Source organism: Mercenaria mercenaria, chromosome 2 (genome assembly GCF_021730395.1).
Source record: "Mercenaria mercenaria strain notata chromosome 2, MADL_Memer_1, whole genome shotgun sequence".
In the NCBI taxonomy this organism is placed as follows: domain Eukaryota; kingdom Metazoa; phylum Mollusca; class Bivalvia; order Venerida; family Veneridae; genus Mercenaria; species Mercenaria mercenaria.
Genome location: NC_069362.1, coordinates 39,462,440 through 39,477,231, shown reverse-complemented (window position 1 = coordinate 39,477,231; position 14,792 = coordinate 39,462,440).

Here is a 14,792-nt window from a genome sequence, read left to right as displayed (position 1 = left end):
CTATGTTAAGCTGATTAAAGTAAATCTTAAGCGCGTCCCTCCGTCTGACGTCATGCAGACTAAATGAATTCCTATACGCATGCTTGACAGGAAGGGGACAATACGATGGTAAAGCGCGAGACTGCGATGGCGAAGCGTGACAAGACGATGGCGAAGCGTAACAGTACGATGGTGATGCGCGACAGTGCGATGGAGAAGCGCAACAGTACGATGGTGACACTACGATAGTGAAACGTGACAGTGCGCTGGTGAAGCGCGAAACTACGATGGTGAAGCATGAGAGTGCGATGAAGAAGCACGGCAGTTCGACGGACTGTCACCATCGTGTAGAAAAATATAAGCTAACATTGTAATTTTCAAATAGATTACTTTGGTTCAACACTTTTTCATTAGATCGATGATATATTTTTTTGTATTTCTAATATAAATACATGTTGTCGTGGGAAGAATATTTTGTTTTAAAACTGATTGATTTTATGCATCATTTTTGACTTATATACACTATCTTAGACTGTAGTCTGTCTTCTCAATTGATATCCAGTAACCTGCGGCGTTGGAACAATATTTATGACTTTTTGTTACATTTTGGTGTACTTTTTATTTTTAATACCCATAGAAATAAATAAACAAGGCCATGTCTGTACAATTTATTAATCGAAATAAATGTTGGCAGAAAACGATAGTACGTGATCTTATGAATGATTGACCTTATTTTTCAATGAAATGTTACCGTGTGAATATTAATGTATTGTTATGGCTCTTTTTGTATTCCGTAGATTTCCTCTGTTTCAAAAATCAATGGATGCTGTTTGATGACAAATCTCAGCTGTGACTTTCTTGTAAACTTGATGCTAAATAAACTCCTAGCCGTCTAGCAAACCGCCATTTGTTTAAGCTCATGGTAAATATTTGAACTTTCTTGGAAAATATGATCGCGTCCTTTATTTTACCATTGAAATCTAGATCATATTTAGTAAATGGCGTATTTCTTTGGATATTTTTTACCATCTGTTTAATAAACTTTTAAAAAAAAACATTGAAGTTTGATGCGTCACGCCTCCGGGTTTATTTTATTAGACATTTTTCCTTTTTTTTAATATTAAAGCTACACAACCACAGTTTCGTTGAAATTTTTTCAACACGTTCATTTCCACCAAGTCTGGCACAGAATCTATCAATGACACTGAAAAATTATAATGTGGGTGAAAATAAAAGTCAGATAGTGGTAAAATGCGAGAAGAACGTAAATACTTATTACTTCAAAAGTGTTTTTGAGAGAAACTATTTTTCGCCTAAAATGTATGGGTAAATCCCTCTATATCATATTTTCACTGGTTTTCAATTGAAAAAGAAGGAGGAAAAGAAATGATACATCATTTAACTGTTAAACATGTCGACGTTGAAAGGTTAATATAAAAGTTTAACTGTACTTAATTAATATCATACGCATTAAATTGTAAATAATATCGGTTTGTCAATTAATCTTTTCCAGCTTTTGATGTTTGAGGAAGACCCCTAGGTGATCATCCGGCCATTATTTCTGACATATACCGGAACCTTTAGAGACTTACCCATTTAATTATTAATTGTTGTTTGTTGCAAGCAAAATGTGTTGTTGTTTTTGGGGCGGTGCGTAAGTTCCGCCCCCAATGGAATTAAGACGGGAAAATGAAAGCCCGTCACTTCTTAGTGCAAAACGGCAAAGCGCATCCACTTTCTACATCCTCTCATAAAGAAGAGCACCTAAAACAAAGCGGATGGATATGACCTATATTGCGGCTATTTTAGACTTGTCTGGTTCCCGTCGTACTATGTATTTTAGTACGACAGTGAAGGAGGGGCAGGTAAACCAGACTATTTTTACACTCTGACGTCATGAGGGAAAACCCACATGGTTTTAATCTGAATTGTCTAAAAATATATACAAGTCAGTGACTTGTAGCCTGGCAGACTACTTTTTTAATTTTTTTTCTTAAAACGACGCCATCTTGTTCTTTCGAATAACTGCAAAAAAACATATCTACGCGATTATTATTATAAACTGGACTTTTAATAGGTTCGTGAGACCATGGTACAAATGTATAGTACAAATGTTAGCGCAAATAACCAATCTGCGCTATTTACCAAACGCGCAGCGCATATAACAAATATTTGTACATTGGTTATATGCGCAACGATTTACCAATCGTTGCGCAGGATAAATTTAACCTGCGCGATTTACAAAATGCGCAGCGCAAATAACAAATGTAACTTTATATATCAGAAATTTGCATTTCGTGTTTGATAAATCATGCAGTTGGTCAATTTATTAATAAATATAGATGTCAATGCTGAATATCTTGGTACTTAAATCATGTGTCATAAATTTGTTTCTACATCAGTAATTTCATGGTAGTCAGTCACCAGGTTTCAATGCCTCCGATCTCATACAAGATGCAATAAAACCCAAACATGCGTGAAGGTGTGATTTCCTCCAGCTTGCACAGGTCGTCGTCTGGTATGTTTTAGGCTATTTTTATAATTTTCTACTTCACCCGAGCACAAATGCACTTAGCAAAATATTGTTTTTATTATATTGAAATATCTTGAAATTTCACAATTATAATATTCTTTTTACCAACGGGAGCATATCTCTCAACATGTCTAAGATAAAAGATGAAATAAAAAAGTCACAGAATTAAAAGAAAATTCTTACAGATCTTATCTATATTATTATTATTATTTTATAGTACAAAATCGATTGAATAAAGAGTAGACCTAATTTTGATCAAAACGCAAACGAAATTTTATATTTTGTAGCTGCACAAGATATGTGTTCGGTGCCCTGCGCTAAATGAAAATCTGGAAATTACTCTGATAAATTGAATATCTTTTATAAATCATATTAACTTTTACTTAGATTTACGATTACAGACTAAAACTATAGTTTTTTTACAAATCTAAATAGATATATAATGTTATACCTGTAACTTGCGTGGGAGGTCGGTCCTGCGCTAATAACAAAGTTTGAAATTACACTGTATTTCAAATATATTTCATTCATAAAACATACTATTTATGTAACTTTCAAATGAATACTGTAAAAAATGAATAGAAAAAGAGTGATTTCTGTCATAACGAGAACGAAATATTACATTTTTTTCTGCGCAAGATGTGTGTCTGCGCTAATAATAAATCTGGAAATTACTCTGATAACTTGAATATCTTTTATAAATCATATTAACTTTTACTTTGATTTACAATTACAGACTAAAGCTATAATTTTTCTAAATGGATCTATAATGTAACACCTGTAACTTGCTTGGGAGGTCGGTCCTGCGCTAATAGCAAAGTTTGAAATTACACTGTATTTCAAATATATTTCATTCATAAAACATACTATTTATGTAACTTTCAAATAAATCCTGTAAAAATGAATAGAAAAAGAGTGATTTTTGTCATAACGAGATAGAAATATTACATTTTTTATCTGCGCAAGATGTGTGTCTGCGCTAATAATAAATCTGGAAATTACTCTGATAACTTGAATATCTTTTATAAATCATATTAACTTTTACTTTGATTTACGATTACAGACTAAAACTGTAGTTTTTTTACAAATCTTAATGGATCTATAATGTTACACCTGTAACTTGCGTGGGAGGGAGGTCCTACGCTAATAGCAAAGTTATTACACTGTATTTCAAATATATTTCATTCATAAAACACACTATTTATGAAACTTTCAAATGAGTACTGTAAAAATGAATAGAAAAAGAGTGATTTCTGTCATAACGAGAACGAAATTTTACATTTGTTATCTGCGAAGATGTATGTCTATGTATGTTTATGCACGACGGGCGGTTATACGTCGGGCGTGATAATATCATGAGGGCGCATCCCGAGTGATTTTTTTTGTACGACGTATGGACGCCCGAGTGTATAAAGAGTGATAAAACATGGTTTTGCTATAAATTATTTCGATTCCAATACCAGTATGCCCTTAATCTGAAACAGTAGATAAATATACAAGCGCTTTTTCTTTGTCGCAACAAAATCTTTGACGTCAACGCACGTTAACGTGACGTCGTTCTATCGTGAGAGTTATATATTTGAAGTTTCGGCATCATTTCAGGATTTGCTATTAGCACAGGACAGATATCCCACGCCGATTACAGATGTAACAAGATATTCATTTTGGCAAAAGCTAGACTTTCAGCCCGTAAAACAATAATAAAATTTACATGGTTTATGAAAGATATTCTAGTACACAGAGTAATTTTCAGATTTTTTATTAGAGCAGGACACACATTTTGCGCAGCTACAAAATGTAAACTTTGGTGCAAGTTTTGATGGAATTTACTCGTTATTCTATTTATTTTGCATTATAAAAGCATGAAAAATAATAATATCAATTAGAATTGTAAGAAATGACATATATTTGGTATATTGTTGACATTTCAGGAATTGCGATTAGTGCAGGACCGTCATCCCGTGAATTATGTAGAAGTAACTTTATATTCTAGATACAATTTTAGTCTGTAATTGTAATAACAAAATTCAAGTTGACATAGCGTATGAAATTATCGGAGTAATGTTAAAACTTTCTATTAGCGCAGGACATACGTCTTGCACAGAAACGACGGAAACCACTCTTGTTTCTATCTATTTCTACTACATTTTTAAAAGGTACATAAATGATATGTTTTATAAATTAAATATATTAAAATTCAGGATTTGCTATTAGCGCAGAACTGACATCCCGCGCGGCTTACAGAATTAAAATTACATTTGTCTTTGCAAAAGCTACAACTTTAGTCTGTAAAACCATAAAACAAAGTTAAATTTAGCATGGTTTATGAAAGATAATCATTTCCAGATTTTTTATTAGCGCAGGGCCGACATCCCGCGCAAGATACAGATGTAACAAAATATTCATTTGGCAAAAGCTGCAATTACAGCCTGTAATCACAAAACAATGATAAAGTTAGCAGGGTTGATGAAAGATATCCAAGTTATCAGGATTATTTCCAGATTTTTTATTAGCGCAGGGCAAACACATCTTGCGCAGATAACAAGTGTAATATTTCGTTCTCGTTATGACGGAAATCACGATTCTTTCTATTTTTTTTTTCTACTCCGAAAACATTTTTTATAAAGTTACATAAATAGTATCTTTTAGAATTGAAATATGTTTGAAATATCGGCGTCAGTTCAGAATTTACTATTAGCGCAGGAACAACATCCCGCGCAGGCTACGGATGAAACATTATATTCAGATTTTCAAAAGCTACATTTTTAGACTGTAATCGAAAAAAGAAGTAAAAGTTAAAATGGTTTATAGAAGATATTCAAGTTATTGGAGTAATTTTCAGAGTTCTATTAACGCAGGACACACATCTTGCGCACCTACAAAATGTAAAATTTCGTTCACATTTTGACGAAAGTTATTAGTAATTCTATCTGTCTCACTATAAAATATTAAAAAATGATATAAGTATAAAAGATCTGTATGTTTCTCATTGCAGAGTTGGTGCAGCCGTTCTGCGCATGCGTGGAATTATTATCAAATGGAACGCACGGCAAAAATACTCATTTTTTTGCATGTCCGCACGCATTTAGTGTATAATGTGCATAATATACTGACTAAATGTTAGGGTTAGAATCACCATGGTTACAGAATATATACATTTAAGGTATTTTTGTTCAAATTTAGTTAATCCGGTATATACCGGAGTCTGTAATATATCACAGGCGCACCAACTCTGTATTTAGTCACAGCCCATATGCATACCGTATTTGCAATTACTACATAAAAGTTTTTATAACGGAAACGCTTGAGGAAACGGAAAGTGACTCATGTTAGAATTTATTCAGGATTTTAGCTTTTTGCAATTCAATCTAAGAAGATATTGCATCTGGAATAGAGTGTTATTGAATAAAATCATCGAGGATACGGGTTGCCTATTTGTTCTGTCAAGCGGCGTAATGGCGTGTTTAAAAGTCACGTCATTTGTTTGCTTGGTGAAGATGGGTAATTCGGTAAACAACTGAACTTCGGACAAAATTTTGCATGGCAGCAAATCAAAATTATTCAAGAATGTTAAGCAGAACAGAGAGGTCGGGCAAAAAGCTAAACAAGGTTAGCGTTTGTTTATCAGCTCATATTTTTAGTCCTATCAATAAGACCTGACATAACATATTTTAACATTTTGACGTCTATCGGTTATGCCTGCTTCTTGTCAATTCGACCCATCCTGTGGTTTCGATCCCTTAGCATTTTCCGAAATAACGCACAAGACGCATCTGACATCAGCCAAGTACCAGTTACGTTCGATACGTCGAAGATTCACCTAAGCGTAAAACGCGAATTTATCACTCAACATGCGCAAAAAGCAGATAAATCATCAAGCAAACGGTTGACACAGTATATATTCGACCTTAATTTCATCTAAATTCCTGATTATTTGCCATTAAATCGTTGAAGTTTCCATTTAATTTTCGCTAAACTTTCTTCCATGCAACCGTACTCTTGCAGGTGTGTATTGATTTTTCAGCCGGTAGTTGCTTCCCTTTCAAAAACCCCGTATATTACCGTTAAATTCATACTTACTGGTCCGCCATTTTTAATGCAAAATGAGGCGAGCGGCTGACGTTTTCGCGAGTTGTTGGGTCATGCAATTGTTCGAGCACCTGCTCTTTTGACTCTAAATTTCTTGATTTTGCTTTGAATCTTATTTAATAATACATTTTGTTGCATAATGCCAGTATTTTCGATTTTTCAACCAACTAATTGGTGTCTTATAGAGGGTCAAACGAAATAAGGCTGCAGTGCCTAAAACTAATTTCTTCGTCCAGAAACTAATCATCCAGTTGACATGTGTTTTTAAAAGTTACACTTTCCAGTTTGTACATCGTTATTTTACAATTCTACATACATGTGGCTTCAGGATGGAATGAACAAAGTGAACTGTGCGGTAAATACTAATTTTTCACGTTAAACAAGACTTTCTACACATATGCATTCAGAGGGTGCGAATTAACAAGAAAGCTTTTTAGTGATTCAGACCGATGACATGGCTGGTTTTATGTATGCATAATTTATATATTTTATATTTCTTTGTGTTTTAAGCTATTTATATCTTTGAAGGAATGCCCAAGATATACTTTGACCTAATTTTGACCCTCGCACATGTCTTTGTTTATGCGCATGCGCAGAAGGAAGTGTAAAGGGGATCGAAACTACAGCATAACAGGCTATGTCAGGTCTTATCGGATCGCCATTTATAACATGTAGTCAGAAGTGAACACACATCATGTCGCCTTTATTCTTCAAATTTCGAACAACATAACCCAATGAATCCGAAGTGAAAGAACACTACTTAGGATGGAGTTCCCTCGTATCGCGGTACTAATGGCCAGAACATAAGTAACATATCAATAAAGTCTGATCTTTAGTTTGTTTTCTACATTAAAACTTTAAACCAACTGTCTGTTATAACTTGCAAATCATCTATCTTTCTCAGCTAGCGGATAATGTGTAAAAAACGCAATGAACTGTCAGCCATACTTGACCTACTTTAACAATCCCATAGTTCTCAAATATCGCGGTATTTGATTTTGGCAACTGCGGGACATGCCTACTTGCGTCATCATGTGACCGCAATAATTTCATTCATAAAAACGATGCATCAGGCGAACTTTCTGAAGCTGTCCAGGTTGTGGATTTAATTTAATTTAAATAAAAGCGATTTTTGGTTGGAAGGGGTGATGAGCAGATGCATAATTTTGAGATATTGAATGGTTGCAATAAAACTAAGTAATACTTACCATTTACGATGGAATTTTGCAAGAAATGTTTGTAAACAAAATCTCATGGTTCAGGTTTACAAATGTAAGTCACTGCGGTTCTGCTCGGCAAAGAATTTCCAGCAAAGGGAGGTAACCGCGATACGAGAGAACCCGCGATATTACCGGACACCACTATACACCGAAAATAATCCTTTTTTCAACTGCATATATGAATAATTACAAAATAAAAGTTACTTTTCATGTATAAATATCAAGTTGTTTTTTTTCCACTATATGTATCGCTGTGTATCTGTGTTATGGTGTGCAACATTGCCGGTCTATTCCGAATGTTGTGTAAATACAATTTATTTTGAGAATCAATTTTAGACGAAATATTTTCGCTCTAAATCACTTGGCAAATAGTTCACGTTGTTTTTCGTCTAAGTCGCATCTAAATATAATATAACCTGCTGCATATGCTTGAAAAAATGGCGGAATGTGTATTGTAAACTGTACACAATTGGCATATATTGGACATAAGGATTTTTAAAGGTAAATTTAAACGATATATTACTAGAATATGATATATATATAACGGTAGGCTAAACTGTTTAAATCTGCGTACATCGTATATTTTACGTTTGAGAAAATGCTACATTCTACATATTAGGGCCCTTTTAGACGTTACAATGCAGATTAAAAATGAAATATAAAATAATGAATGTTGAAGGTAAAATGAGCATGTACACATCTAATATTTTGGACTACTCTTATTTTATAATATTTTTGATTTATTTCAAAGGCTCTATTCAATAATTTAGCTGTTTATGTATTCTAGTATTCTACTGTCAATTCTGTCAATTCTACTTTTAAATTTCTTGTACAGGCGCGCAGCTGCACATAATACACGTAAAGAGGGGTAATGCAGTATAAATAGATAGATAACGGCAGTGTTCGAAATTCGCGGTAGTCTGACAGCCCGTGGCTTCCAAATTTCAGCTCGGCTACCGATTTTCCGCAGGTACAAGCCCGACCAGGCTACCGAATTTTCCTAATTTGTTTAAAAAATCATGCTAATTAAACGAGTACTGCATCCAGACTGAGAAACGCTTATGGAATTATTGTTGGTTTTGCACTCTCACGTGTTGACAATCAAACACAGTGTCAAAGACGTAACCGCAGCGCTAATTGGCTGAATACAATCACCTCTAGCGTAATGGATAATTTGATTAGCTTTCATACTTCTCGCGAAAATCTCACAAGTACCTGCAGTAGGCGGAGCTTAAATTATGCTATCAGCGTGTGTGTAAATGTGTATTCAGCACTCGTTATTACATCTTGCAAATTGTCAACAGTCCGAGTTGCAGTTATTGGCGAGTGCGGATCCTAAAAAATCGGGGCGTAACAGTTTTGTTTTGGCAAGGAGTGTCATGTCCAATGCTTTTGGACTCTGACGATGCTGATCTGGACTGGAGTATTTAGAGTAAACATTTTTCAAAAACATGGCAAACATGTACTGTATGTCTTTTTTATTACTTCAAACATGCATAGAGAGGTCTGTAAAACAAAAATTTTTATATGGTGCAAAAATTATGTATTTTAAGGTCTTAAAGTCCGGGCTAGTGAAATTGGTGTCGGGCTTGGAAAATTTCCCATCTGGTAGCCCGTACGTGCTAGTGGATTCAAATCTGAATTTCGTACACTGTAACGGTTTGACGTATTAATCTTCATATTTCTGTGCAAGGTAGCAGGGGTGGCAAAATCTGATTTTGACTTGTTTGTCCTTTTTGTCAGTTGCTATTTTGTACTTGTCCGTATAGTAGTTATATAGTAAATTCTAGTCAAATTAGACTCGTCCGTACAAGCTTTGGGACAACCTTGGCAATACGGACAATTGAATTTGCCACCCCTGGGTAGTCGAATGTATTTGATGATGATCATGAACGAGCATTAAATTACATCGTCAAAGGTAATTGTTCTTTGAAAGTCAACAGGTGTACGTCTCCAGTCGCATTCGGTTTAATAATACTACAAAACGCACATTTTTACAAATTGGTATCCAATCACTTAGACCTCATTCTATTAGTGTACACTGAAAAACAAATTGTTTGTGCAACAAATACCAATCCAATTAACTGTATCCTGTCGATTTGCCATTTTCGGAATCGATAATAACTTAGGTATTCCGTAAACCACATGACCGATTTTTGGTTTCACAACCTTTTCCATGTCGAATTAAATCTTAATTAAGAAAGAGATCAACTGTTGTTTGTAGCCACAGTTTTTCCTTACCAAATAGGATAGATCACCCTGACGTCACGCATCAACACCTGTTTATCTGGTGGTGGGCAAAAAAATAATTTTACATTTTTTTTTTGTATGGGATTAGAATTTTTAATTCTTAATAATTTCGTTCATTTTGAGATGTTAAAAAATCAAAAAAGTTTCGAAATGCTAACGATATGAATTCATGTTTCGTTATTCAAATATCTTTTGAAAATGAATAACCGTTTTAAATGTCATATGATTTAAATAGCGCCGTAGATGCCCTCAACTTTTAGGAAAACACCATTAGTTATTTTACACTAACAACATCTTTCCATAAATGGCATTTTTTCCCAATCTGAACAGTTATCACGCAGAAATTTTCACACTTTTGAGCAAGTCTCAATGAAACTTAGTCAGAATGTTACCCTTAATAAAACTTTTGATGAGTTCTTGATCGGGTCATCTTAGCTCTAAAACTAGGTCACCAGGTCAAATCAAAGGGAAAGCTTGTAAACATTCTAGAGGTCAAATGTTTGGCCCAACCTTAATGAAACTTGGTTAGAATGAAACCCTCAATAAAATCTTGGAAGAGTTTGACATTGGGTCATCTGGGGTCAAAATCTAGGTCACCAGTTCAAATTAAAGGAAAAGCTTGTTTACACTCCAGAGGTCACAATTTGGGCCCAATCTTAATGAAACTTGGCCAGTATGTTACCCTCAATAAAGTCTTTGAAGAGTTTGATATCAGGTTATCTTGGGTCAAAACTAGGTCACCAGTTCAAATTAATAAAGGAAAAGTTTGTTAACACTGTACAGGCCACATCTACGACTGTATCTTCATGAAACTTGTTCAGAATGTTGATCTTAAAGATCGTAAGGTCCAATTTGTATCTAGGTCATCTAGAATAAAAAACTAGATCACCAGGTCAAATCAAAGGAAAAGCTAATTTACACTAAAGAGGCCACATTTATGAAGATATCTTAATGAAACTTGATCAGAATATTAATTTTGATGACCTTTATGTCAAGTGCAAATTTGGGTCAGGTGGGGTAAAAACTCGGTCACTAGGTCAACTCAAAAGAAAAGCTTGTTGAGGCCACATTTATGACTGTATCTTCATGAAACTTGGTCGGAATGTTAATCTTGGTGATTTTTAGGTCAAGCTCGAACTTGGGTCATGTCGGGTCAGAAACTGGGTCACCGGGTCAAATCAAAGGAAAAGCTAGTTTACACTTTAGAGACCACATTTATGACCATATCTTAATGAAACTTGGTCAGAATGTTAATTTTGATAATCTTTAGGTCAATAGCTCAGGTGAGCGATACAGGGCCTTCATGGCCCTCTTGTTTATATTTTCTCTGACTCGCTTAATAAATTTAAATTTATATGACAGTAACCTAATATTCTCTATTTATTACATATTTGACGTTGCAGGAGTGTAATACAGCCATTAAATATAAACGATACTACACTATTGTAATAAAGCTTTGACATTGACGTCATTTATAGTATAGGCGACGTCGGTCAAATTGACTTGTTAATATAGCAGAAGAAAGTCGAATATTTGGTGTTTCGACTGAAAGGCTAACATGTGATAAAAAGGATTCATCTTTCATTTGTGACTATCCACGTTGAATTTATTAAACTCTGAATATAATTGATAAAATGTGGTGTTTCACATTTTATCATGCAATCTATCTTATATTTGGCATGAGTGTCATCGTCAGTCAGACGAAGTCTCTTGCGCAAACCACAGGTTCCTATCTCAATATTTGACTTTCATCTAAGAATGTTACAAAAACAGCTGAAATGCACCGCCCCATCAGTACTCTCAGTGCTTTGATTCTTATTAACGGCCTTTATAACTGGACATCTAAATTACGTGTGAAGACGAACAGTTCAGTCATAAAAGTTTGTCTAAACAGCGTTATGAGAAGTTGTTTGTTTTCACGTAATAAAATATAAAGGTATTGTCTGATATCTGGATGATACAGTTGTTTGTGGGGGAGAATTTTGAGACTATCTTCACATGTTTGAATAAAATAAACACCGAAAACTATTTATTTACATACACTACATACATACATCAAGTGCCTATAACATGATTTATTTTGATTTTGATAATGTACGATAGTAAATTATTAGGGAGTCATCTGATCTTTACCAGGCGACTTAAACACACCCGGAACTAACGTACCAATGATAAAGTATAGGTCTATTAGCCATATACACTTAATTATAATACAATAATAATGAATACTCAGAAAAAAATGAAAAGATTTTGCTCCTGTGACAATGCGCCATAAGCAAGGCGGAAACAGCAGTTTGACATATACATTGCCTCCAGGTTCCGATTTTATTTTTTTTTTTTTATTTTTGAAATATTTTCTCATCAATTATTTCTGGCAAGTTCATAACCCGTTCGAAAAATCTTACTTTAAAGACATACTATAAACCGTTTACGCACAACAAGCAAGCGACCGCGAACAAAGCGGTAGTTTCCTCTCTGCCATAGAACTTGTCACAGGGGAAAAAAAATGAAATGACCTTTCTTTTTCAGAAAACATTACTATTGTAATAAATTTTAGTGTATGTGGCTCATTGACCAATACTGTATCCTATATATACGTTACTTTCACCTTTGGACTTAAAGGGCGATAATTTGAACATCTGAACACCATGGCACGCTTATTTAGACGTTTATTATCGCGGAAAGGGTATTGCTAATACATTATTCTGTAATAACTCATTTAGACTCTCATTATGATAGGTAGACAATAGTTGTTTGATATATGCCCTGCATTTTGTATGGAGATAATAATGAAACTTTCTCCCTTTTTTCTCCTTGTATGTGTTATTGTTTCGGCGACTGTAAGTTATTATCACCTACAAACCATCGAAGTGAGTCGGTTTCATAGTATGATTATGGATTTTACTATGAAAACAAACTTAAACTACGATCATTTCCAGTTTTTCTGAGCAATGGAATTCAAATGGTGAGTGACAAACAAAAAATACCGCTTTTAGAGGTTGTTATTCCACATTTGCACGGGTACATAAACGTTTGGGGATAGGGGACAGAAAAACTGCAAAATTCCTAAAAGCGTTGATACCAGAGCGAATAAACTCATAAAATACAATTTGAGAAATGTCAGGCAGGTGTAGTGTGAATGTGTTGCATATACTGTGCACTTCATCATGTGAGATTGTCAGCCTGCCAAATCCGTTGTTTTATTATAGAAATAAGTAAAACTTTGGTTTTAGAACACTAAATTTTGAGTCCAAAAAAAGGCCAAAAATGCGTTACTTGCGCGAACTGTCCTGCATGATTGAGCAAAATAATATGAACATTTTGGGAGTATGTGACCAGACGAAAAAAAAATGGTGGGAATAAAAGTATCTCATAACCGTTTACTTTTTTCACAACTATGAGCTAAATCTGTTTCCGTTTTGTCCGACTTCTGTTACCTCAGGTAGGATTTTAGACCTGACCGACTTAACTGAGCTAGAAAAATCGTTTCCGCTACAAGGTAGAGGACAAGAGGATGAACTTTTTAGAGTGAATTATAATGTTGTTACACTTTATTACATCGTGATTGCTTTAGAAGAAAAAAATGTTTATAATTTATTACAAGACGGCAATAAGCTCAAGTTATTTATTACAAATCAAAACAATGATGAAGCATAAATTTAACAGTTAAGATAACGAAGAAATAGAACTTGCAAAGTATGCATAAAATCACAGACCTTCTATTTACAAAACACTCACATTGCTACAGAAATGTTTAAAGACAATAATTTCTACATAAATCTTATAATAACAATAAACAGTAGGCAAACATGCTCATAAATAAATGCATATAAAGGATATCAAATTATAATAAAATATTTTTGAAAAAGATTTCTTGAAAAAATTTTTTTATTAAATATAGATTTTAGATACTGTGATAGAATATTATTATTTCATGTTTTACAAGTACACTCAGTTCCAAAAGAAAGTGTGCATTTAGTTTTCTGTTATTTTTTCTCGGTTATTTTCATGAAAACTTATAATGTTTGGTACCAAAATTTAAATCAGTTCGTAAACAAATTGGTGTGCATTTTAGATTTTGAGTTATACCTGAGAGTTAGTGTATGAAAATATGAAACAAAAACGTCGGGGAATTTTTTGAAATATTTAAACTTAAAAAGTGCACACTTTCTTTTGGAACTGAGTATATATTAGATCCAGATTTCATATTTAAAAACATAAACAATTACTTCATATTGTTTGTGTTAATATAAAATGAACAAGTTTACGTGTATAAACAGTACTATTTATTAGGTATAAAAATAGTGCACATTGCACACATGTACATAGATAAACGCGATGTAAATGTGTACCATCACTAAAACATCTGAGCCGCGCCATGAAAAAACCAACATAGTGGCTTTACGACCAGCATGGATCCAGATCAGCCTGCGCATCTGCGCAGTCTGGTCAGGATCCATGCTGTTCGCTAACGGTTTCTCTAATTACAATAGGCTTTGAAAGCAAACAGCATGGATCCTGACCAGACTGCGCGGATGCGCAGGCTGGTCTCGATCCATGCTGGTCGCAAAGCCATTATGTTGGTTTTCTCATGGCACGGCTCATCTAGCTTGGGTTTTTTACAACCGTTACTGCGTGACATTAATTATGTATCCAAACTTTATATATCTGGTAATTTTGAAGTTAAAGATATTTATTGACGATTTTACACATTTGAGGTA